This window comes from Haliotis rubra, unplaced genomic scaffold (genome assembly GCF_003918875.1).
Source record: "Haliotis rubra isolate DU_JTF1 unplaced genomic scaffold, ASM391887v1 Scf19, whole genome shotgun sequence".
Classification (NCBI taxonomy): Eukaryota; Metazoa; Mollusca; class Gastropoda; order Lepetellida; family Haliotidae; genus Haliotis; species Haliotis rubra.
In genome coordinates this window covers 1150490-1162526 of record NW_025765891.1, presented here as the reverse complement: position 1 = coordinate 1162526, position 12037 = coordinate 1150490, and the positions used below count along the sequence as shown (strand labels likewise).

Genomic DNA, 12037 nt, shown 5'->3' with positions numbered 1-12037 from the left:
ACTTGAAAATACCAGTAAGTCGAACATCTCAAAACAAGTCCAAACACCTTAGTTTCAGCCAATCAGGCAGCTAGACACTTGAAAATACCAGTAAGTCGGACATCTCAAAACAAGTCCGAACACCTTAGTTTCAGCCAATCAGGCAGCTAGACACTTGAAAATACCAGTAAGTCGAACATCTCAAACAAGTCCAAACACCTTAGTTTCAGCCAATCAGGCAGCTAGACACTTGAAAATACCAGTAAGTCGTCTCAAAACAAGTTCGAACACCTTAGTTTTTTGTATGACAATAGTTTATGTGTGGTACTAGGACGACTTCTTTTAGTGGCATTGCAGAAGCTGGTATGAGGAAGAGGATCAATTTATATGGATAGACAACTTCTTTATTGCAGTTTATCGTTATTCGGTTTAGATGCTAGTACTGTTATCAAGCCTATGATACACATTATACACAAGGAGACTATATATGTGAAGGGTATTTGAGTTGATGTACAGTGTACCGTGATGAGATTATTGATGGTTGTTGTGATTACAGGTACTAGGATGTCTCACTGTATTATTACAGCACACAGACCCGTGAAGGTCCGGGTTAGAATATTGGTCTTCAGTAACCCATGCTTTTCTACCCGTGAAGGTCCGTGTTAGAATATTGGTCTTCAGTAACCCATGCTTGTCGTGAAGCGACTAACTAACGGGTGGTCAGACTCGCTGACTTGGTTGACACATGTCATCGTATCCCAGTTGTGGAGATCAATGCTCATGCTGTTGATCACTGGATTCTCTGGTCCAGACTCAATTATTTACAGACCACTGCCAAATAGCTGGAATATTGCTGAGTGCGGCTTTAAACAACCAACCAACCAACTACAACATACAGCTTTCCAATTGTGGTTGGTCTTTAACTTGTTTTGAGGAGTATGTTAACATTTGGGCTATTCCTTATTGAAGTTTGGGCAGGTTCCATGTGTCAGACTGGTCTTAGAATTGAAAATGGCGTAGCATGCCTACTGCACTAGGATCTGCTGATCATAGGTTGAAGTTTTAAATCCAGATTGTACTGTCTGTAAAAGTCTGTGAAAAATCATTTTTCTGGACTGAAGCTAATATAGTCAAATATTTCATCCAACTCTCCCTCAACTGAGTCAAATGAAACATGTTTCAATGCCAGATTTAGACTAGTCAGCTTTTGGTGAACACAATTAACATCTGTAAATCATGTTATGGAATTAATGGTTGGTTGGTTGTTTAACGCCGCTCCCACAATATACTAGCTGTATGACAGCAATTAAAATTAATGAATGCAGCTGTGCCTTTGAACTTTTACAAAAACTGTTGACATGGAATTTCATGGTTTGTTTTTAGTGATACACCTTAATATTATCATCACGAACCTAGAAGCACTGTCTTGACTTTGTGCTTAATTGCAATATACATTGTGAACTTGGTTAAGCAAGACAATTGTTTCTGCCCAGACATTGTCCTAATAATCATGTGTCCAGTTCAGAACCCATAAGTTCATTAATGCAGCAATCACCATTAACTGCATCCTCATGTAACAGCCTAGTCTGTCTCACAGTCCCTGAACGTCATTCTATTTCCTACTGCCTGGCCCTCCCTGCAATGCTGAAATCCTAAATGAAGCAAGTCTAGATTTCCTCAGGCTCTGAATTCCCCCATCTCACTGGGGTTTCTTTTCAATTTAAATGGGATTATTTGTTCTGTAAGAATTATGTATATTCAGAGACTAAGTATTTGTTTAGTGACAGCCATACATGTTCCAAATCCTGTCATGGGACCAGTGAAGGTCCGGGTTAGAATGAACCTTCAGTAACCCATGCTTGGTGTAAGAGGCGACTAACGGGATCAGATGGTCAGGCTCGCTGGCTTGGTTGACACATGTCATCGGTTCCCAATTGCGTAGATCGATGCTCATGCTGTTGATCACTGGATTGTCTGGTTCAGACTCGATTATTTACAGACTGCCGCCATATACTTTGAATATTGCTGAGTGCGGCGTAAAACTAAACTCGCTCACTCCTGTCATGGGATTCGAACTATAGACATTCTGATCCAAGGATGGACTCCACATGAGCGGGGAAGTCGACACATTAATGTGATGTGAATGTCATCTGTAGGATGATGTCTGACATTTACTCCATGATTTACAGAATATATAACAAGATAACTGGGAGCTTTGCTCTGGTTCTGACATGTAAGCAATTCTATTTTTCTGTTGGATGAAAGAGGTTTCACTGTTTGTGGATAAATATTTCATTCTTAATGTTTATACTTATCTGATGTGGATAAAAGGAAGCTGTTACATGCACTTACGTCAAATGTTTTAAAGCTTACAAGAAACCTGTTATCTCATTCATGCCACATGCTTAATGAATGGTAGAAACTAATGAGGACATATCTCTTAGATAATGATGGAACGCTGGAAACACTCTTCCTGAAAGGATTATCTTTCTGCTTACTGACTTAAATATTTACAATTTCACAGAAACAAATTTGTTGAACAGCATATGCTGAGTTGTTGGAGGCAGCTGCCTGAGAAACAGTTGTCTATATTTCTTTAGCTTTACAGTTTGCCAAATTGAAGTATTTTATATTTATTTATGGGTTTTATGCCTAAGTGTCTAAGTTGACCATTAATGCCTAATGGAGATTACTGTTTGATCTAGAATGACCAGGGCTGCTTTGTGTGTGGCTTTCTTCCAATGGGCATGTGTTATACTGCCGTACTACATGCCTAAGCGCTGTGGGATACAACAACTGACCAGTGGTCAGCTGGTGGTAGCCTTCCCATGTGTTTAACGTCAATAACAGGTAGTTTCCACTTCCCGGGTGTGTTTGACTAACCAATCCTAATGTATACATCTTGTTGACCAGGTCCAGAGACTGACCAGTGGTTTGTAGAAGTGTCATAACACAGGATAGATGGGCCAGATGGCCCAGGTCACAACCTAGGCCCGAACCCAGTCCTTGATATCACTACTGATAAAGCGACATAAAGTGTGGGTTTTAACCAGACATTGATGTCAATATCTCTGTTGTACTGAGTAATAATTATTCAAATAATTATTTACCAGACATTTCAAGTAAAGCACCAGGTTGGTGTTGTCTGCCATATGTACTACCCCAATACAGAATCTCTGTGAGCAGACCAAATGGCAAGTAGTGGCTAATGTGGACCAACAGATGTCAATATAGCAAGGTGCCCAAATGTTTGGCAAGTCCAAAAGTGCATTTTCTTGACTGTGGCCAAAGGTATGGTTGCAGTGAGACCTGGGCCTCCTTTAACAAGCACTAAGGTGATCGTAAGTCGCTAAGGTGATCGTAAGTCGCTAAGGTAACCTTAGTGCAGTGTTAGAGAATGGGAGTTAAGATTAACCATAGTAAAGGTTGCTTCGAGAAAGGAGACCCTGGATGTGTGAGGCCTAAAAACCGTCGCCTAACACGATTGTCTCATTACATTAATTGCACAATAGATTCACATCTGCTCTTGTTAAGAATAGGTAATTCCTGACAATAACAGGAAGAGAATTTCAACATCTGTTGACTCTGTGCAGCCAGCCTGAAAGCGAGGCATCCTCTGAAGGATGTTGCCGTAGAAGACACAGCAAGGAATGAGATGGCCAGGGTGACATGGGCTACGCAACACCAGGAATGAACTGTGTATCAGTGGCCTAACACCATGTTAGCGGGCAAATCAATGGTTTGCACACATTTGGCATCTAGTTTCTGGTGGTGAGACAGGGTGAAAATTGTTGACCATAGTCGGTATCGGTAGTTGAGCTGTTACAGCTGCAGTTTAGTCGTTACAGCTGCAGTTGTTGTCACAGTGTGGCTCTGTGTCACACACAACAGATGAACGGAGTTGGAGATTGGAAATGGACATGTTACTTACCAGCGATATGCTGATGAAGTTTTGCCTCCAGTTATTGTTCCATTCACTTTAATTATCGGCAGACAATTTGAACTGTCAGATGATGATGCCAGACCACAAGGTTTCCAAGTCGTCCCTGACAAGAAGGCATTCTGACATTAATCTGGCCCACTGATAGTCCGGAGTGGAGATTCCTTACAATGACCATGGGCAGTAAGTATATGCTGGAGACCAAGCACCCATGGCCCAGCTTGAATATGGACCCTGCTATACCACTACCAACAAAGTACAACAGAACAGGTTATCATTCTCCAGTTGGTATATGAACCCTGCTATACCACTACCAACAGAGTATAGCAGAGCAGGTTATCTTTCTACAGCTGGTATATGGACCCTGATATATTGCTACCAACAAAGTACAGCAGAACAGGTTATCATTCTCCAGTTGGTATATGAACCCTGCTATACCACTACCAACAGAGTACAGCAGAACAGGTTATCATTCTCCAGTTGGTATATGAACCCTGCTATACCACTACCAACAGTATAGCAGAGCAGGTTATCTTTCTACAGCTGGTATATGGACCCTGATATATTGCTACCAACAAAGTACAGCAGAACAGGTTATCATTCTCCAGTTGGTATATGAACCCTGCTATACCACTACCAACAGAGTATAGCAGAGCAGGTTATCTTTCTACAGCTGGTATATGGACCCTGATATATTGCTACCAACAGAGTACAGCAGAGCAGGTTATCCTTCTACAGCTGGTATATGAACCCTGCTATACTACTACCAACAGACTACAGCAGATCAGGTTATCCTTCTACAGCTGGTATATGGACCCTGCTATACTACTACCAACAGATCAGGTTATCCTTCTACAGCAGATCAGGCTATACTACTACCAACAGCTGGTATATGGACCCTGCTATACAACTACCAACAGAGTACAGCAGATCAGGTTATCCTACAGCTGGTATATGAACCCTGCTATACTACTACCAACAGACTACAGATCAGGTTATCATACAGCTGGTATCCTGCTATACTACAGCTGGTATATGGATATGGACCCTGCTATACTACTACCAACAGAACAGCAGTTAGATCAGGTTATCCTTCTACAGCTGGTATATGGATCCTGCTATACTACTACCAACAGACTACAGCAGATCAGGTTATCCTTCTACAGCTGGTATATGGACCCTGCTATACTACTACCAACAGAACAGGATAACCTTCTACAGCTGGTATATGGACCCTGCTATACTACTACCAACAGACTATAGCAGATCAGGTTAACCTTCTACAGCTGGTACATGAACCCTGCTATACTACTACCAACAGACTACAGCAGATCAGGTTATCCTACAGCTGGTATATGGACCCTGCTATACTACTACCAACAGAGTATAGCAGATCAGGTTATCCTTCTACAGCTGGTATATGGACCCTGCTATACTACTACCAACAGACTACAGCAGAACAGGTTGTTTTGTGAGTTCCAGCATCGTTTCGACAAGCGTTCAGGACACATTGATCGCTGGCTTTCTGTCCCATTACATGTGATCAATCATGCACACTCATACAATACCTTCAAAGTACCACTTCTCAAACAAAAGACATTTGTGTCATGTAAATTGCAGGTTTTCTGTTGAAAATGTATTCAGTGTTTGACCTACTTTGTGATGCGCAATACCCAGAAGACCTGCTCGTGTTGTTGTTACTACAGAATGGCTATGCCTGTAGCTGGATCAGGTCTGTGTCACGTGTCCAGGGACCTGTTTCTCATCACATGAGTACCTGCTTTATGTTACTGAATAAAGATCAAATGTTTGAGATTGGAGACATGTTTAAATGTTATTATGAGAAATGTTTATTGGAACAGTAGGTAATTGTGTCATAGATATCTGTTGATTCTGCAAAGTTCGTGATGATATTGTTGTACAGTCATGGGTGATTTGGAGACAATAGAGGGAAGTAGTTTTGGAAGTAGTGTTTTAGTATTCTATTTGATGAGGTGTTTCTTTACTGCTTGTCTTGGAGATAACATCTGCCACTCTCACAGCCCTGTATCACTGCCGGGGGTAATACAACTTGTATCGTCTCAACCACATGTGATAACCTTAATATCACATGACTGAGCTATATCGGATTAGATATAATCCTCTGATGCTTGTGCTTATTATATATTGATAATAACTGAAGTGCAGGAGATCTAATGTTTGCTACACTGGCAGTATCGGAACACAATGGGCTTGTATTTGTATGAGATAATTTGAGTAGGTCAGACACACAACACTTATGTAATCAATTCTTCATTGTTATCAGTGTGTCCCTGTTGGTAAATATTCCACGGGTGTAGCACGTATGTGTGAATCTGGATATGTGACCATGTGGCAGATTAAGTCTGGATTAAGTGTGAGATCCAGATCACGGTGGTGTGTATTCATGTGTCAGGAGTTATCTACCCTTGAGTTCTTCCTCACAAAATCAAACCAGCAATAGTGGCTGTACTGTGTGCATGTATGGGCTGGTTTGCTTACCTGTTCCTCACTAACCAACGCATGAAATAAAAACACCTGATTGTACTTATTTATAAGTTGTTCCTGGCAATACTTTACGTGGTACTGATTTGATTGACTTGTGCAGGAAAACAGGAATACAAAATGCCTGATTTTGATAAAAAATAAATTCTTGATTAGTTTAATGGTCTTATTTACTAGTCCTTTAATGGGTTGAAAAGTTGAGAATGATTTTAGCTAGGTGTTACATTTGCTGATACAAAATACCCTGTTCGCACCCACAAAAAGTACCAGCTGCTTCGTGGGGTGTGGAGTATATACAACAATAACCGAGATTTCATGCACAGGTTAAATGGCGTAGAAAATTACTGTTGTGTTTCATGACAGTTTGATGAATGATTTGACAAGTATAGACATGTTTCATTGGTTTCCAGACTAGCTTTCCATTTTTAACAAATACAAATGGCCTTGACAAATACATATTAAATCAAGACATTTGATATTTTTTGTTCTGTAACTTCTTATGGGTTGTATATGGCAGTACAAATTATATCACACAGCAGGAATATTTTATAATGTGTTGATGCTCCGAGGTTTATTGTACTGCATTGTGATGCTAGCGATTGTCATGAAAACGAAGCACCTGTGGATCAGCTGTATAATATAGTCTGGTCGGGTGAAATAGTATTATTACTTCAGGCTCTGTATATTGGAATGCATGTGAAAGTATGACAGTAAGATATTAATTTGTTTCTCGGTCTATTTCCCCACTGAACATAGCTAGACAGAGGATGAAACAGGTTTCTATCTGAGGGTTAGGCTGCGTATTATCGAGAGCAGGCAGGGAGTCTGTGGGTGTGGTATTGGACTGTAGTATGTGTGTGGAACATAGTATGTGTGGGGGTGTTTGGGTTTAGGTGGAAGACAGGTGTATGTATACACTACAGCACATTAAATTCTCGTTGATATCTTGAGGAAAGCTTACATTGGAAGTAATATCTTGTTGAAAAATTGTATAGGAAGCTGTAGTCTAAAGGAAGACTTGTATTGGAAGCTGTATTTGGAGGAAGTATTGTATTGGAGTGAGTGAGTGAGTTTAGTTTTATGCCGCACTCAGCAATATTCCAGCTATATGGCGGCAGTCTGTAAATAATAGAGTCTGGACCAGACAATCCAGGATAGACAGCATGAACATGGATCTACTCAATTGGGATACGATGACATGTGTCAAGTCTGCCTTGTATTAGAAACTGTATTTGGAGGACATATTGTATGGGAAGTTGTATCTAGAGGAAGGCTTGTATTGGAAACTGGATTTGGAGGAAGTATTGTATTGGAAGCTGTCTGTCATGAAATTCAGACTTTCTATGTGGGTACCCTTTAATTTGTTTGGAAACAATGTTTCATATCTGTCTGTTTTCTGCTATTTTGGTAGCCATATCGCTGAATTCTTCAAATCCTCTGAACTTGTTGTATCTCTAAGAGTTTTTCTGCACCATGAATATTTTTGCTGATAAGGTATAATGAGCCAGCCATCTGCCATGCATGAAACTGTGTGATGTGAGTTGTGTGTAGAGTCATATCTGGAACTAAGTGCATTACATGCACTGTGCTCATTATGCATGCAGCACCAAGTGTTGTAAGTGGGTGATGAAGTGTAAGGATTGCCCAATGAAATGGTTGTACACGTCAGATGGAACACCGGCTACTTCCTGGTCTCTGATAGTATGAGGACAGGCCTTGAGTTTGTTGGATTCTGTCCGGTATATAGTAGCATGCATGCAATACGTTCCATACAGATTGTAAACAGTAGAATTTTGAAATTTGGTTTTCAAGACAAAATATATGTAGGACTCGGATCCATGGCAGATTTTCAAATCCATGGCTAGTTGCCGTACCTACCCAAATCTGTGGCCGATTTCCTACACATCATCATTAGAAAATTTCACCTTGGTAGAATAGGGTTAATGGCATTTCATTTATTTATGTGTTTCTAACTTACTGATACCCCTAGATTTTCGAAGCTCTGTTAGCTCTAAGATCGTCTTTCGATGTTGCTAATGTTTTACGACTATCATAAAACTAAGAGAGCTTCTAAAAATTTAGGCCATGCTAATCTTGCAAATCTTTACACTTCCCCATTTCGGATTCAGCATTTTCAGTTTTGTAATCTCACATATATTTTCCATGTCGTTCCAAAATGTTTCTGCATTGGGATCTTTTGATACGGGTTTCTTCTTCTTTGTAGGTGGCTCCGCAATTACAAAACTATCATTTTCTATGGTTTCCATTTTCTTAGCTTTGAAGATTTTTCTGAGATTACTATCGCCACGAACGGCTAGTGTCGAATAACATCGGGAACGGTTAGCGATTATGACGTCATCGCGCAATGACGTCATTATGCGATGATGTCATGTAACAATTGAACAATCCAACCGGCCATGGATTAGGAAACCCGCCATAGATTAGAGACCCGCCACAGATCTGAGTCCTACATATATGCTGGTATAAGTTGTGAAAACAGATCTGTAGTTAGATAAAAACACTGAAGCAATACGAAGTTTGTAATTATATGTGGATATTGAGTGTAGTTGTGGGTCACAGTGCACAGCTACATGGTCAGGTAAAGTAAGGATAGCGTGTTGAGAGTAGTCATAGTATATAGGATTGGTATGTGCTGACAGTCCATGGCAGAACTAGTTTCAGTACCCCGTGATTTTAGTGTGAGTCAGACCTGTGAAGATCCGGGTTAGAATTCGTCTTCAGTAACCCATGCTTGTCGTAAGAGGTGACTAACGGGATCGGTTGGTCAGGCTCGCTGACTCGGTTGACACATGTCATGGTATCCCAATTGGGTAGATTGATGCTCATGCTGTTGATCACTGGATTGTCTGGTCCAGACTTCATAAATTACAGACTGCCGCCATATATCTGGAATATTGCAGAGTGTGGCATAAAACTAAACTCACTCACTCGCTCTCCCACAAGTAGGTCAGCTTGATGTGGTGCCAGTAGATTGATGCTCATGATGTCGTGCTGGTGATTGTCTGGTCCAGACTGGATTATTTACAGACCACCGCCATATAACGAATATTGCTGAGTGCGGCATTAAACAGCAACCAAGCAACCAACCAAATGTGTGTCAATATATGTTCGTGAATGAGTTATATAAAATGTGTGATCTGGCTGAAAGTATTGGTGTATGCCTTTTGTGTCTGGCCCTACAGTTAATCTTCCTGTAGTGATTCCAGATGAGTTAGGGTCCTCAGGGAACTTTGCTTTGTCATAAGAAGAGACTCAGTGGTCAGGCTTGACGACCAGTTGGTTGGTTATGTGTCATCATTTCCTCAGTCGATGGATTGTCAATCACTGGATGTTGTGATCGAAACCCAATTACTGACCACCATGGCTTCAATATTGCTACATTTGTCATAAACCATGATAAGATTATAGTGTTATTTGGTTCGTCTTATGTGCAGTTGACTATTTACATGCCACATTAATATTGTAATTTTTATACTGACAAATTATGATGAATAATACATATGTTGAATACGTTCCTAATAAATAACCATTAACATGTCCGACATCCTGGTATACCACCGTCATTATTAGTCCCCTCCAACATTGCTGTTGTGGGGAAATGTGAGAAATTTCATTTTATTTTAAACCTTGATAGTGTTTTTAGGGCAAGAAAATGCTAAATTACAGCCATTAAAATTTATGTTTGGACATTTATAAATGATGTGATGCCCATGCTCAGAACATGAGAACAGCTGATATCAGCCTTGTCTTTCTTCAGCTTGTACTTCTTGGGGAGAAGCATGTAGTTTTGTTATGTTTAGGTGGTGAATCATTTGTCAGGTGATATTTTTGTGAGGCTGACATGGATTTATGTGATGCATTTATTTTTCTCTCAAGAGAAAATGTGGAATGTGAAACTAAAGTCCCAGTGAATAACTGCTGATGGTCATGTCGTTCTTACCTGTTGTGGCAGTGCAGAGTAGTGGTACACCTGTCTTAGTAATGTTGTCGCTATCTGTAGTTACACCTGTGTCAGTAATATCGTTCTTACCTGTTGTAACTCCAGAGTAGTGGTACACCTGTCTTAGTAATGTTGTCGCTATCTTTAGTTATACCTGTGTTAGTAATGTTATTGTTACCTGTAGTTACACCTGTGTTAGTAATGTCATTGTTACCTGTAGTGGCACCTGTGTTAGTAATGTCATTGTTACCTGTAGTGGCACCTGTGTTAGTAATGTCATTGTTACCTGTGGTGGCACCTGTGTTAGTAATGTCATTGTTACCTGTGGTGGCACCTGTGTTAGTAATGTCATTGTTACCTGTGGTGGCACCTGTGTTAGTAATGTCATGTGTTGTGTTAATGTCATTGTTACCTGTAGTGGCACCTGTGCTAGTAATGTCATTGTTACCTGTAGTGGCAGTGGCACCTGTGTTAGTAATGTCATTGTTACCTGTAGTGGCACCTGTGTTAGTAATGTCATTGTTACCTGTGGTGGCACCTGTGTTAGTAATGTCATTGTTACCTGTAGTGGCACCTGTGTTAGTAATGTCATTGTTACCTGTAGTGGCACCTGTGTTAGTAATGTCATTGTTACCTGTGGTGGCACCTGTGTTAGTAATGTCATTGTTACCTGTAGTGGCACCTGTGTTAGTAATGTCATTGTTATACCTGTAGTGGCACCTGTGTTAGTAATGTCATTGTTACCTGTGGTGGCACCTGTGTTAGTAATGTCATTGTTACCTGTAGTGGCACCTGTGTTAGTAATGTCATTGTTATACCTGTAGTGGCACCTGTGTTAGTAATGTCATTGTTACCTGTAGTGGCACCTGTGTTAGTAATGCCATTGTTACCTGTAGTGGCACCTGTGTTAGTAATGTCATTGTTACCTGTAGTGGCACCTGTGTTAGTAATGTCATTGTTACCTGTAGGTGGCACCTGTGTTAGTAATGTCATTGTTACCTGTAGTGGCACCTGTGTTAGTAATGTCATTGTTACCTGTAGTGGCACCTGTGTTAGTAATGTCATTGTTACCTGTAGTGGCACCTGTGTTAGTAATGTCATTGTTACCTGTAGTGGCACCTGTGTTAGTAATGTCATTGTTACCTGTAGTGGCACCTGTGCTAGTAATGTCATTGTTACCTGTAGTGGCACCTGTGTTAGTAATGTCATTGTTACCTGTGGTGGCACCTGTGTTAGTAATGTCATTGTTATACCTGTAGTGGCACCTGTGCTAGTAATGCCATTGTTACCTGTAGTGGCACCTGTGTTAGTAATGTCATTGTTACCTGTAGTGGCACCTGTGTTAGTAATGTCATTGTTACCTGTAGTGGCACCTGTGTTAGTAATGTCATTGTTACCTGTAGTGGCACCTGTGCTAGTAATGTGTCATTGTTACCTGTAGTGGCACCTGTGCTAGTAATGTCATTGTTACCTGTAGTGGCACCTGTGTTAGTAATGTCATTGTTACCTGTAGTGGCACCTGTGTTAGTAATGTCATTGTTACCTGTAGTGGCACCTGTGCTAGTAATGTCATTGTTACCTGTAGTGGCACCTGTGTTAGTAATGTCATTGTTACCTGTAGTGGCACCTGTGTT

The 12037-nt window shown here is 40.6% G+C and overlaps 1 protein-coding gene across 2 annotated transcripts in view; it reads left to right on the top strand.

Annotated features, from left to right (window-relative positions):
- Nucleotides 1-12037, top strand: part of LOC124274331 (protein FAM53A-like) — a 79940-nt gene that overhangs the window by 49845 nt on the left and 18058 nt on the right. The gene's annotated exons all lie outside the window — the stretch shown is intronic.